Source organism: Pseudopipra pipra, chromosome 5, assembly GCF_036250125.1.
Source record: "Pseudopipra pipra isolate bDixPip1 chromosome 5, bDixPip1.hap1, whole genome shotgun sequence".
NCBI classification, from domain to species: Eukaryota; Metazoa; Chordata; class Aves; order Passeriformes; family Pipridae; genus Pseudopipra; species Pseudopipra pipra.
Window position 1 is genome coordinate 7,826,707 of NC_087553.1, and position 13,232 is coordinate 7,839,938.

The following is a 13,232-nucleotide window of genomic DNA, read 5'->3' on the forward strand; positions in this document are numbered from 1 at the left end:
TAGCTTAGAGATAGTACTGCCATTTAAATGGAGATGATGAGATAATTGCCCTACCAAATGCAGCTGCCACTTCAGCAGTGACATTGCAGTGATCCTGAGAGAAATAAGTGTTGGTAGGTGTTTGGAGTCACCATAAGAATAAACTCCCACAGGCTCTTTGAGCAAAAGGAAAACCCAAAGGATTTGGAAATGGTCCTCAAACACTTCTAATGTAACAGGAGTAAACAAGTTATCTGATGGGGTAAGAGGTGACAGCACAACCAAAGGCCATTACTGACAAGCAGGCCAGCTTGCAGTGCCAGAATTATCCATATGTCTGTCTTCCTTTGCAGCTGAACCCTCCTGGAAACTATAAAATACTGCCATTCTTTGCCAGAATGGTGTACTGGGAAAAGTGAGTTCTGTGATGCAGCGTGTTTTGGCACAGTGTAGCCGCAGTGGGTGTACTGCAAAGTGTGGACAGAACCCTCATCACATTTCAAAGAGAGTCCCACCCCTGGTGGGGGCTGAATGAAGGCATCAGACACGTCATCAGGCTTAGGGAATATTCAGAAAGAGTTTTGCAGATATTTGGAAAACACTTTATTTGCAAGTAACACAGAAGACAGGAAGCAAAAGGTTTATGATTAACTGGAAGGGTTCAAGGTGGGCTAAGAAAATAAGAATACTGATCCTAATATCAAATAACATAAAAAGTCAGATTCTTAGCCATTTGGAAGTATAATTTGTACTGTTTGGGCTCAGTTGCTACTCATTCTTCATCTGCTGTGTTACATTTCCTTCACTGCTTAGGCTGCTCCAAGTTAAAATACGTGATTCTCACAACTGTGCACTTGTGCATTTGTCTGTTCTGCTTTGGGGGCAAAGTTTGGGATTAAGTATATCAAGGTGCCCTTGACAGTATTGCTTAGTCCTAATGAAGCTGTAAACCCCATTTGATATATGGGTTTCTGCGCTGGAGCCACGTTTTCTTCATAATTACTACATTTCAATAGCTTTTTCTAGTAAGCAGCATCATATCACTTCTGATGGCATTTGCTGAAGGGTTTTTCAAGGCATTCAATGTTGAGGGAAAAGTGACAAAGTCATCTGAGCCTGTAATTCAGTTTGATTATCCTTCTATTCACAGAAGGCAGATGGATGGCATTTCCCTGTAGCTGCCATGTATTTACTGTCTTCCTTGCTGACCTGCTGTTCTATTTTAACTCCTTCAGCCTTCACGGTGAACACCATCTTCAGAATCTTTCCAATTAAGGGCTCTTTTGGATAGCTGTTGGAAGTTGTTTTTTTTAGCGATGACAGAAATTAATAGAAATTACTTGGCAGAAAGATCCAGCCCAGAGATACCATCACTGCTTTCATATCCCTCTGCAGAAACCAGCAGATCCATCAGACACAGGTAGGATCTTCATCTCTGTGCTGTAAGAGGACAACCAAGAAAATGTTGAGAAGAATCCTCTGACTCATGCTCAGCTTGAGGCCTACACAGACTACGCAGACAGTGCAAGACTCACAGCAAAAAGAAACACTGAATGATCAATTTATTGAAAAGCCCGATTCTCTATGATTTATTGCCATCTTTTAATCACATTTGCCAAGAAAATGAGGTGGCTGCTCTTTTGTCCATCTCTGCACATTGCTCTGCCTACCTGGTCTAGTGGAAGGTGTCCCTGCCCATGGCAGGGGTTGGAACGAGGTGATCTTTAAGGTCCCTTCCAACTCAAGCCATTCTGTGATTCTATGATTCTATCTTCCAGTTGCTGGGCATTTGACAGCACAGATAATTGCTTTGGGGTGTAAGGTTAGAAAGGGTATCACAGTATGGAGAAGTTCTGGGAAACCATGTCCTTGTGTTGAAGAGAATTTGCAGGGATAGGCACTGTTGCAGCAGTGGGTATTTACAGGATGTCAGGATTTAGGAAATCAAGCTATGAGGACACAAAGGCTCGGTGACCAAGCTGTCAGAACACTTTTGTCTCTGAAACCTCATCAAGAAAATGTTTTTTGTAGAAAAATAGCCTTTCTGGAATTGAATGTTTTTTGCAATAACTGTACTTCACTCCTCCTCCTAGGGGCTGCCTAACTGCAATAAATTAAATGCACAGTCATTGCCAGAGCCCACACCAGACCATGGGGATTGTACTGGATCGTGAATTAATTCCTTTATTCAGAGTCAATAAAGATATCACCTGCAACCACCATCAAGAGGATGGTGCCAAGCTCTTTTCAGTGGTGCCCAGGGACAGGATGGGGAGCAATGGCCATAAACTAGAACACAAGAAGTTCCACCTCAACATAAGGAAGAACTTATTTACACTGAGGGTGGCAGAGCCCTGGAACAGCTGCCCAGGGAGGGCATGGAGTATTCCTGTCTGGAGACATCCCAAACCCATCTGTGTCACCTGCTCCAGGTGACCCTGCCTTGGCAGAGGTGTTGGACTGGATGATCTCCAGGGGTTCCTTCCAACTCTAAGGAGTCTGTGATTCTGTGAAACACCACAGTCCCAATGTACAGAATGCAGAACTGCAGCTGGTGGTGAGGTGTTGCCTGAACACTGCCTTTGGATCCTTCACTAATGTTTTATTGCCATCTACTGTCATTCCAGGCTGCCTGTGTTCAATTTTGAATGCATTGCTATCGGCTCTTCTTTAATGCCCTCCCTCTAAAAGAGTAATAACTCCACCAAACACACCTCATGGAACAATGAGCAGCAGTGGGGAGGTCTGTGTTTATATCCGGAATATTGTATCCCTACCTGGTGTGAGAAACATCTCTAATTAAAATTTAGAAGACGGCCAAATAAAGTGAAACAAAGAACTTTATTAACAGCGTGCTGGGTGCACCAAACTCGTGACCTGGTTCGAGCACACCTGTCTGGGAGGGACAGAGTGTTCAGGGTTATACCCTAACCCAAATAACATTAAAAAAGCACCACATGTTACATGAGGGCAGATCTGAGCCAGGAGAGTGCAGCAATATTTCTGTACTACACTGAAAAAAGAGACTGAGTTTAGCAATTGCTTCAATTAATTAGTGCATTTAAGAAGGTCTCAGAAAAAAAAAAATAAAGTGCAAGAAATCTAACACAAACATTTTGCAGCTTTGCCTTGTCTTGAATTTATGGTGTACCATAACACACTGTGATCCCTGTAGTATCTGTGTGAGTAAACAAGGATCACCCACCCCAGGACAAAGTGCTAACTAGGAGTATAAATTACCTGTAATGCTGATTTTTGTGTGTTTATCAAACCTTTAATATTTGTCAGACTGGATGGATTAAAGACATTTTAATTTTTCAGTCTGCAGAGAGACTGAAGATTAAGTTTTTAAAAGCAGAATTGTCACAGTATAAAAACAGGTCCAACTAATTGATAAATTACAGGTCTTTTTGATAGGGAAAACCTAGGAAAATTTAAACTCTTAGAATTAATTTTTTCCCAACTGCCAGCTCTGTGAGCTTGTACTCCAAGGATACTACCTGCAAGAACCAATCGCTGGTTTAACAGGAGTATGGAATAGGCAAAACACTAAGAATTATTTCCATCAAAACACCCAGTCTTGTCTGTTAGTTGACAGGAGCTTCTTTGTATCAGCACCAGTATCCACATGGCACTGCACTGTATGAGATGGACATAATGCACATTATACACAGGGAACTCAACTGCACAATTAAAAGAAAAAACTACAAAAAACAAAACCAAAAAGAAGGTGTTACAGTTATTCTTAATCATTTAGGCACATAAAAACTGCTAGTTCTTCCTGTCCAAAAGGTTGGTCATAAGCTGAACTGTTGCTTCTGCCAGGAAGAAACAAGCAATAATAACAGATAATTTCCTTTGTGGGCTTCTATGTGTTTGTATAGGAGGTAAGTGGGTTCCTGCTTCCTGGGACCTGGCTGGAGTCCACTTTTCATTTTCACCATTCCATGCTGATTTCCAGCCAATACACGGAAATGCTCAAACCCATTTTCTTCCTGTCACAATTCTCCTGCTGCAAATCTAGTGGAAGGTGTCCCTGCCCATGGCAGGGAGGGTTGGAATGAGATGATCTTTGAGGTCCCTTCCAACCCAAATCATTCTTCGAAGGTTGCATTTCTTTCCACATTTCCAAAACATGACTCCGACATATTTTTTAACTTAATATTTTGTTAGAATTTCATCTAAAAGAATAAGTAGAAGTGTTAAATAATCTCAACAAAAATTCAAAAACTCTGAAGTGAAATACTGACGTTGCTTCATCTGGTTATATATAACAGGATTCCTGCGCTTCCTACCACGCACTGCAGCAGGGAGTTGTTGAGCTCAGGAGACATGAGCTTGGAGTTGGCTGTGTGTCAGGGACGTGTGTGGTGTCAGCAAAGGGTTTCAGCAGTAGAACAGTCAGGGTTGTTTCAAAAGAGTCCTGGGCATAACATTTTCATTCTTCTTCATCTCCCGTGTGTTGTATGTCACCATAACCCCCAAAGAGAAAACTCAGTGAATCTTCACTCCTTTCCTCTTCTCTCTGTCTGGTGCCTGAGGCAGATCCTCAGAGGTGCCATTTGCATCCTTTGTTTCTGACTCTCCTCTTCCCTTTCACACTTGAGCATTTAGCTTTTTAAAGGAAGCAGTTTTTAGCTCCTTCCCTCTTCTCACGTCATCTATAATTTTATAATCTTCTTTGGCATGTTGCTCACTGCCAATCTGTGGTACCTTCCTGATCCTGCACATCTCTCCCACGCCTCTCAGCAGTGGCATGCAAAAGACCACATCCTGTTCCTTCAAACAGACCATGCAATTTCAATCTTTGTCACACAGCTAAACCACCCCTTCTGGTAATTCAGGGACAGTCTTTTATTCCAGCAGCGTCTCCATTGCATCCCCAATCTCACGTTCCCCTCCATTTAAAAGTGGACAACTAGGAACAGTGAAAATTTCACATACCAGCAGCTCTGCAACGCAGATTCCTTTGCCTTTTTTCGTCCCCACTTCATCATTAACTCTATCTTTGGTAGTCCCCACAAAAGCATCAAAGTCTCTCAGTTTCGATCTCCCTGTGCAGTCCTAACCTTCAAATTTCCTTTACTGCATCCCTCAGCCCTGCCTAGTTCCCCCCTAAGAGTGTCTTGGGCCCCTCTGGAGCAGAGAGTATAAAAAATGTCATCAGTGTATTAGAGAATTCAAAAAAGAAACCACAAATACATTTACTGTCTCCAGCAGGACTGTGAGACACGAGACCTGGGATTCTATGTGCAACTCAATCTCTTTAATACCTGAAGACCAGATCAGGTATCTCTCCTTCTCTGTTGTTCATCTGTTCTGTGAGCACTTGTCCCAGCAGATTAATACATATGGGCTTTTTTAGGCTTACCCAGCAAGTAAATAGGAATAATCTGCCACGTCCTTCAAAATCCACAGACCTGGGCTCTGTTTTGTGGTGTATTGTGGAACTGGGCACATTGGAGACAATGCACAAGGATAGTCTGGTAGGGCTGGTTGGAAACCTGCTGAGAGTCTTTGTTTTTCATGTCATTACACTGAGAGGTCTCAGACAGGACAAGAGATGATGCACTTTTCTCCTTCCACTTCCTCTCACCAAGGAATAGCACATGGAGCAAAGGCATTTTCCTTATTCTACTCTTCCACTACAGCCCAGATTGCTGCCACAGCAGCTTCCTCGGATAAGTATGCACTAAGACTTAGCCCGTTTCCTACAAACTTGCCAATAATCGTCACACCAGACAATAGAGTATAATCAGGGCTCATTTCAGAATCTGCAATGGAAAGAAAAGTTAGTCAGAAGGGCCCCTTTTCCTTGGTAAGAAGAGCCAACATTCACCCATATAGAGGAGCACTGGGCAGGAGGCAAACATTTTGTTGCTTTTTCTTTTGGTTCTGTCGTACGAAGCAGCTATTAAAAGTGTTTAAAGATGTAGATGAGGTGACCTAGTACAGTTTCACTCAGGCAAGATGCCAGGGCATATTATGTAAAGTGTTGATCTTTCCTACATTTTAAATCAGATATAGAACAGTCGGTTTCTAGCCCTCCTTTCTGGCAACAGGCCCAGCCTCCTGCACTTCCACATAAACTGGGCCCAAGGTGTCACCAAGACTCAGAAATTGAAGTGGTACTGTTGGTGATGGCAATGTCCTTCTCAAGAATCCAGGGTATGCTCTTCCTCTTGTTCCTCCCATGCTTTTGTTCTGGTCAGCCTGCAGCTCCAGTACTGCATTTCTCCACCTCCCTGGATCCTTCCAACACGGTCCACCTCTGCTGGGACCATGATGAACAGGAGCTGATGACATTTGAGCTGCAGGTCCATACAACCAGCTGGGTGGCATTTGGATTCAGTCCTCATGGAGAGTTGCCTGGATCTGACATTGTGACAGGAGGTGTCTTCCCAAATGGCAGCATCTACTTCTCTGGAAGTTGAAAAGACTTCCTCTGCAGGCTCCTTTGTCAGGGGTCATGCTCCAAATATATTGAAATAAAAGTATGTTGAAAGGCTGAGAGAACTGGGATTGTTCAGTCTGGGAAGGCTGAGAGAGTTGGGATTGTTCAGCCTGGAGAAGAGAAGGCTCTGGGGTAACCTAATTGTGGCCTTCCAGGACATGAAGGGAGCCAAAAAGGGAGGTGGAGAGGGACTATTTCCAAGGGCCTGGAGTGACAGGACAAGGGGCAATGGCTTCACACTGACAGTAAGTAGGTTTAGATTGGATATTAGGAAGAAATTCTTTATTGTGAGGGTGATGAGGCCCTGGAATGGGTTGCCCAGAGAAGCTGTGGCTGCCCCATCCCTGAAAGTGTCGAAGGTCAGGTTGGATGGGGCTCTGAGCAACTTTTACTCATTCACTTGATTTCCTCTCTAGGAAGTGGAGACATCAGTTCCCCTCCAAAGGTTGCTTCTTAATGTGTTCTTAAAGGAATAAGACAGGACATCCTTGGGAATTGCTGTTTTTTTCATTGTCAGGCAACCACTAAGGGTAGATGCTTGATGTTAAAGGAGCTGGAGTTTAGAGGAAAAAGATGTCACTAAGGCTGCTAAATAAAAAAAACAGGCCATTGTTTTTTTTCACTTCATTTTAATTTTATTTTTAAACAGGCAATTTAATGTTATCCAGATACAGAAAAAAACCCCCAGTTTATACCAATGAAGTGCTGCCACAGTGGTTTTATTTTGTTCTGCTGTTTTCAGTTCCCTTTTCCACATGACAGTAAAATCTCTTTTGTATGAAATCGGTCTCTGCACTTGTCTAAAAATGAGTGGACTTCAGAGAGAGTGAGGTAGCGACCCTTCCTTATGGTCCTTATCTTGTTACAAAATAATTCTTGAAATTTCCACTTTTGAAATGCTTTTGTGATTGTGACACAAGCAGAACTTATGCTTGTGAATTACTGCAAGAAAAAAAATATGATTAATTTAAAAGAAAGACTTACTCTTATTTTTAATAATAATTTTTTAAAAAGTGAGTTGAGGCAAACATAAAACATTTAATTTCTCCTAAGAGAGCATCCTGGAAGGAGAAACTGAAGTGCTTAGCTTCAAAAATATTAAATATTCCATTATCTTCAGAAGATAAACATAACATTTAGCAATGTTTTTTCCTACCTTGGTAGTGGAAACTCTTAGTTATATTAGAAAATAATTTTGGTCGCACAAAAGTTATTTTTCAACTCTTTTACAGAGCAAAAAATATCTCCCAGTTATTTACTCCTGCACACATTCCAGGTAAACAAGCCAAAGCTCACAGGTTTTCTGTCCTGGGGCACAGGGCTGCTGTCCCCTTTGGTCAGCCCCGCCCCACTGTTGCTGCTCCCTCCTGCCCAAAACCGATAGAAATGAGGATTCCTCCCAGGGCAAAGGTGCCAGCACAGAAAGCCCTGGCTGCCCACGGAGTGTCCAGGCTGTGCCACCAACTGCACCTGAAAGCCAAAGCTCACACGCTTTCTGTCCTGGGGCACAGGGCTGCTGTCCCCTTTGGTCAGCCCCGCCCCGCAATTGCTTGCCCCCACCGCCCCAAAACCGACACAAATCAGGATTCCTCATTGGAAAAAGGTGCCAGCACAGAAAGCCCTGGCTGCCCACGGAGTGCCCAGGCTGCGCTACCAACTGCACCTGAAAACCAAAGCTCACAGGCTTTCTGTCCTGGGGAAAAGGGCTGCTGTCCCCTTTGGTCAGCCCCGCCCCGCAATTGCCGGCCCCCCCGCCCCAAAACCGATACAAATGAGGATTCCTCCAAGAACAAAGATGACAGCATAGAAAGCCCTGGCTGCCCACGGAGTGCCCAGGCTGTGCCACTGACTGCACCTGAAAGCCAAAGCTCACAGGCTTTCTGTCCTGGGGCACAGGGCTGCTGAATTTAAGCCCTGCGCTGCAATAGATGGTCCCACCTCCCCAAAACTGATACAAATGAGGATTCCTCCCAGGGAAAACGTGCCATCAGAGTAAGCTCTTGCTGCTCACAGAGTGCCCAGGCTGGCCTACCAACTCTACCTGAAATCAATGTTTCCGGGGTTTCTTTCTTGCAGAAAGGGCTCCTGTTCCCCTTTATGAGCCCTGCACTCCCATATGTGGTCCCCGCTCCCTAAAATTGAATACAAATGAAGATTCGTCCCAGACAAAAGGTGCCACCACTGAAAGCTCTTGCTGCTCACGGAGTGTCCAGGCTGCCCCACCAACTGCATCCGAAAGGCAAATGCTGAAGGCTTTCTTTTGTGGGGATAAGGACTGTTCTTTATTTTTTTCAACCCTGTATTGGTACTGCCATTCTGACTCCCAAAATTCCATATAGGTCAAGATTCCTCCCAGACAAAACATGCCAGGACAGAAAGCGCTTGCTGTTCATGGAATACTAAGGGTGGGCCACCAGGTGAACATGAGAGACATCGGGTTAAGGTTGTCCTTCCAGTGTTTAATTACCCTCATTCTGTTTTTGAACTCCTCAACTTAAATTGCAAGTATTACTCCACAAAAACACAGACAGCCACAGACTTACCTTTACAGGCCACCAAAGAGAGCTGGGAGGGTGGCTGTGCTCTTCCTGCTTTCCCTGTCTGGGCAACCCGGGCCCTGCCGTGCCCTCCCTAACAAGCCACACCCACATTTGCCTGCTCCTGTTCCCCACAGTTGATGTCATTTGAACTCCCTGGACCAGTTTAGATGACCCAGAAACAAGCGGGACTCCCTTCCTTGGTGAGCTGATTATGCCTTGCAAGGCAGCTGGGCTGAACTGGGAGCACTTTCTCATAGCACTTTAAATCTCCCACAAACGCCCTCAGCTCCAACCAATGATCAGATGATTAGAGCTTGCAGGGCAGCTGGGCTGAGCTGAGCTGGGCTGGGCTGGGCTGAGCTGGGCTGACCGGGGAGGAGCTTCTCCATGCAGTATAAATCTCGGACAAAGAACCTCAGCTCCTTTCTTGGTCATCTCAGACGGCCTCGAAGGGCTGTTGAGCTAAGCTGAGCTGGTCTGCTCAGATGCTAGGACAGAGAACGCTTACTGCCCATGGAGTGCCTAGGCTAGAAACCATGAAGGTAAGGGTTTTCTTTCCAGGGAAAAAAGACTGATGTTTGCTTGCAGGAATTGCGGAGCTGAAATGGGCAGTCCCGCTCCAAAAATTTGATATGGTTGAGGATAAATCCCAGACAAAAGGTACCAGGACAGAAAGCTCTTGCTGCCCATGGAGTGCCCAGGCTGGCCCACCAAGTGCACCAGAGAGTCAAATGTTTCAGGCTTTCTTTGCTGGGGATAAGGGCTGTTGTTTGCTTTTCTCAGCCCTGCACTCAAACTGCCAGTCCCACTCCGAAAATTCCATATGGACAAAGATTCCTCCAAGACCAAAGGGTGCCAGGACACAAAGCTCTTGCTGCGCATGTAGTGCCCAGGCTGGCCCACCAACTGCACCAGAAACCCAAATCTGACAGGCTTTGTTTGCTGGGGATAAGAGCTGTTTGCTTTTTTAGCCCTGCGCTCAAGCTGCCAGTCCCACTTCCAAAATTGCATACAGACCAAGATTCCTGCTGGACCAAAGGTGCTAGGACAGAAAGATCTTGCTGCCCATGGAGTGCCTAGGCTGGCCCACCAACTGCATCAGAAAAATAAAGATGCCAGGCTTTCTTTGCTGGGGATAAGGGCTGTTGTTTGCTTTTTTCAGCCCTGCACTCAAACTGCCAGCTTGACTGCCAACATTGCATAGGGGCCAAGATTCCTCCCAGACCAAAGGTTGCTGTCCATGGAGTGCCCACTCTTGCCCACCAACTGCGCCCAAAAGCCAAAGGTTCTAGGCTTTCTTTGCTGAGGATAAGGGCTGTTATTTGCTTTATTCAGCCCTGTGCTGCAGCTGCCAGCCCAACTCCCAAAATTCCATACAGATGAAGATTCCTGCCAGACCAAAGGTGCCAGGACAGAAAGCTCTTGCTGCCCATGGAGTGCTCAGGCTGGCCCACCAACTGTACCTGAAAGCCAAAGGTTGCAGGCTTTCTTTGCTGGGGATAAGGGCTGTTGTTTGTTTTTTTCAGCCCTGTGCTTCAAAAAGCCACCAACAGGCTTTTTCTCCCAGGAAAGAAAGCCTGTAAGCTTTGGGTTTCAGATGCAGTTGGTAGGCTGGCCTGGGCACTCCACGGGCAGCAAGAGCTCTCTGTCCTGGCACCTTTTGTCTAGTAGGAATCCAAGCCGTATAAATCCCTGCTTTGCTTCAGTTTCTGCTTCTTTTTCCTTTGTTCCCAGTTCACAAGCTCAGGTTTTGCTGCTAGAGGCTCAGGCTTTGTTCTTTCCATTCCCTACCAATGCATGGGAGAGGCCATAAGCATCCCCCAGGCAGCCCCCTGGTTCCCTGACAGCCGGCTGCTCTGGCGCTTGCCAGTGGTGTCTCCCATCCCCGTGGCAGAAGCCCTGGGGGCCTTGGCAGGGGGGTGGGGACACCCCCAAAGAGGCCAGACTGGCTTGGCTGGGGACAAAGAGGGAAAAGGGGGCCCTGCTGGGCCACCTCTGCTGGGTGCTCCCGGCGAGGAACAGAGGCAGAGGCTGGGCTGTGGGCCAGCCTGGGCCCCCACGGCTGCCCAGGCCATGGGGTTGTGGCCCAGAGCCCGCTGAGCCAGAGCTCTGGGCCCTCAGAGCTGCTGCCAGCACGGGGAGGGTGTGGGGCTCCTGGGGCAGGGCTGCGCAGTCGCTGCTGCCCAAGCAGCTCCGCGTCACAGAGAACAGCAGCAGGCTGTGCACAGGAACAGCAACACCCACGATGCCTGGGCCTCCTCACCCAGGCACCCACACCGGCCAGGATGCCAGAAGTGGGGATACTGTGCACACAATTGCATGTGGTTAGGAAAAGGCTTCAGGGAAAGTGGCCACAACAGCTTTCTATTGACTGCCCAGCCTCACAACAACACTTAGCAGCTTCAGGGGCAGCCCGTCATCCTGGCTCACTTCTGTGCCCGTGCCTGAGGGCAGAGTCGCCTTCCAGACTCAGGTGTCCCAAGGCAGTGGCACTGGGGCCATCCTTAGAGACTGTGATGAGATATGAGCCTTGGGGTGCAGTTGCTGAAAGTCTCCTCCATGCAGGCACCTTAAAAACACATGCATGGGCTTCTAAACTCTAAATCCAGGCCTTCCTGGAATGGAAGGAAGAAGCAACAGAAGCTGAAGCAGGGCCTCATATGGCTCAGGTTGCAGGATGGAGGGAAGTCAGCACTGTGGTGTCTGCTGCAAAGATGGCCCATTTCACAAGCTCAGGTTTTGCTGCTAGAGCACTTGCTGGAGCCCATTCCCTACCAATGCATGGCCCCTCATTGTTCTTGGATCAAGTGTTTTTGGACCCATGGGAACATGTGTGCCCTCTGTCCATGCCAGAGCATCAACTGGCAGAACACATCTGCTTCCAGCACTTGTCTTGGCTGCTTCTTCCAGTGGGGTGGCACCTTAATCAGAGACACAGAACAGGTTTGCATCCCAGAGTTCTCCCTATCCCCTTTGCTTTTCCCCAATGCCCTGGATATCAGCTGAGAGTCGCATTCAGACACACAGCAACTGGAGCTTTGAACGTCAGACTGGACAGCTTTTATTTTGCAGAATGCAGAAAAAAAGCCCAAATAACACAAGGAAGCTTGACAGGATTTCTGAACAACCTAATCTTCATGTGAAACTCAGCAGCTGATGGTGGTTTTCTGCTGCAGGTCATCATTTCCATGCAAAAATCATTCCTGCAAGGAGAAACTGCTCCTGTGTTCTGACAGATGCTGAGCACTGCTACCAATTGCTCCAGCTGCTGCTCCCAACAGCCCCCTGCAAGAGCACAGACATCAGTGCCCGTTGGCTTTGGCTGCCCTCTGGCAGAGAAGTCCCCCAGGGGCACAGTTCTTTGGGGCAGGAGACGGGCACCACTCCTGCCAGGACTCGGGGCGGTGGCAGGTCTCCTTTGGCAAGGCCTTGCCACAGCTGCTGATTTTGGTGCAGCCCTGGCCAACGGGGTTCAAGCAGCATTGGTGCCCTTGCCCCCACATTCCTTCTGTGTGTCACAGCCCCGTGTTTGGGAGGGCCACCAGCTGGCACTTCTCCCAAGGAGCCCGTGCCAGCTTCTGTGGAGGCCTCGTGCCCTTCCCGCTGCAGCTGCGTCGGCAACCGAGGGGGCTCCTTCTGCTGCCGTGGGCAGGCACAACAGGGGAGGGTTTGCTTAGTTTTTCAGCTGTGCCTAAAGTTCGTGTCCAGCTGTCTTACATACTTTGGAGAACAGACTCCTTCTGACCTGGGGCAGGTGGCTGGGCTGGGGGAGGCCCCAGGGCACGTGGTAGTGTGTCACAGGACCCTTCGTGACACGATGGGCATCGCCAATGGCATGGAACAGGGCAGGCTGTCACAAGGCCTTTGTGACATGTGTTGACATAGTACTGGTGGTGACGTGGCCACGCCTCAGTGCTCCTCGGAGCATGCGACGGGACAGACGGGATAGAGCGGTGCTGTGTGGAGCCCCCACGCAGTCAACTCCTTCCTTTCTGACCCGGAGCGTTTTGGAGGTGTTTCTGTGTTGCAGGTGTCCTCGAGGCCAGACCGCGGGACTTGGTGACGCGGAGCTTTGGTGAAGTGTCCCCAATCCCTGTGGCAAGTGCCCTTGAGGCCGCACTGCACAACTTGATAACCCATAGCGTTTCCTAGGCTTTTCTCTTGTTCAGTTGCCCTCGAGGCCAGACCGCAGGATTGGTGATCCGGAAATTTTCCGGGGAGTCTCCAATCCCTGCGGAAGGTGGCCTCGAGGGCAGCCT

The 13,232-nt window shown here is 47.6% G+C and overlaps 1 long non-coding RNA gene across 1 annotated transcript; it reads right to left on the minus strand.

The window, feature by feature from the left end:
- Positions 1-12,004: 12,004 nt before the first annotated feature.
- LOC135414065 (uncharacterized) lies at positions 12,005-13,223 on the minus strand. The gene is made up of 2 exons (XR_010430561.1): positions 12,719-13,223; positions 12,005-12,258 (listed from the first exon to the last, which is right to left on the minus strand). It is a non-coding gene; the product is annotated as an uncharacterized LOC135414065 (long non-coding RNA).
- Between the last annotated feature and the right edge of the window lie 9 nt (positions 13,224-13,232).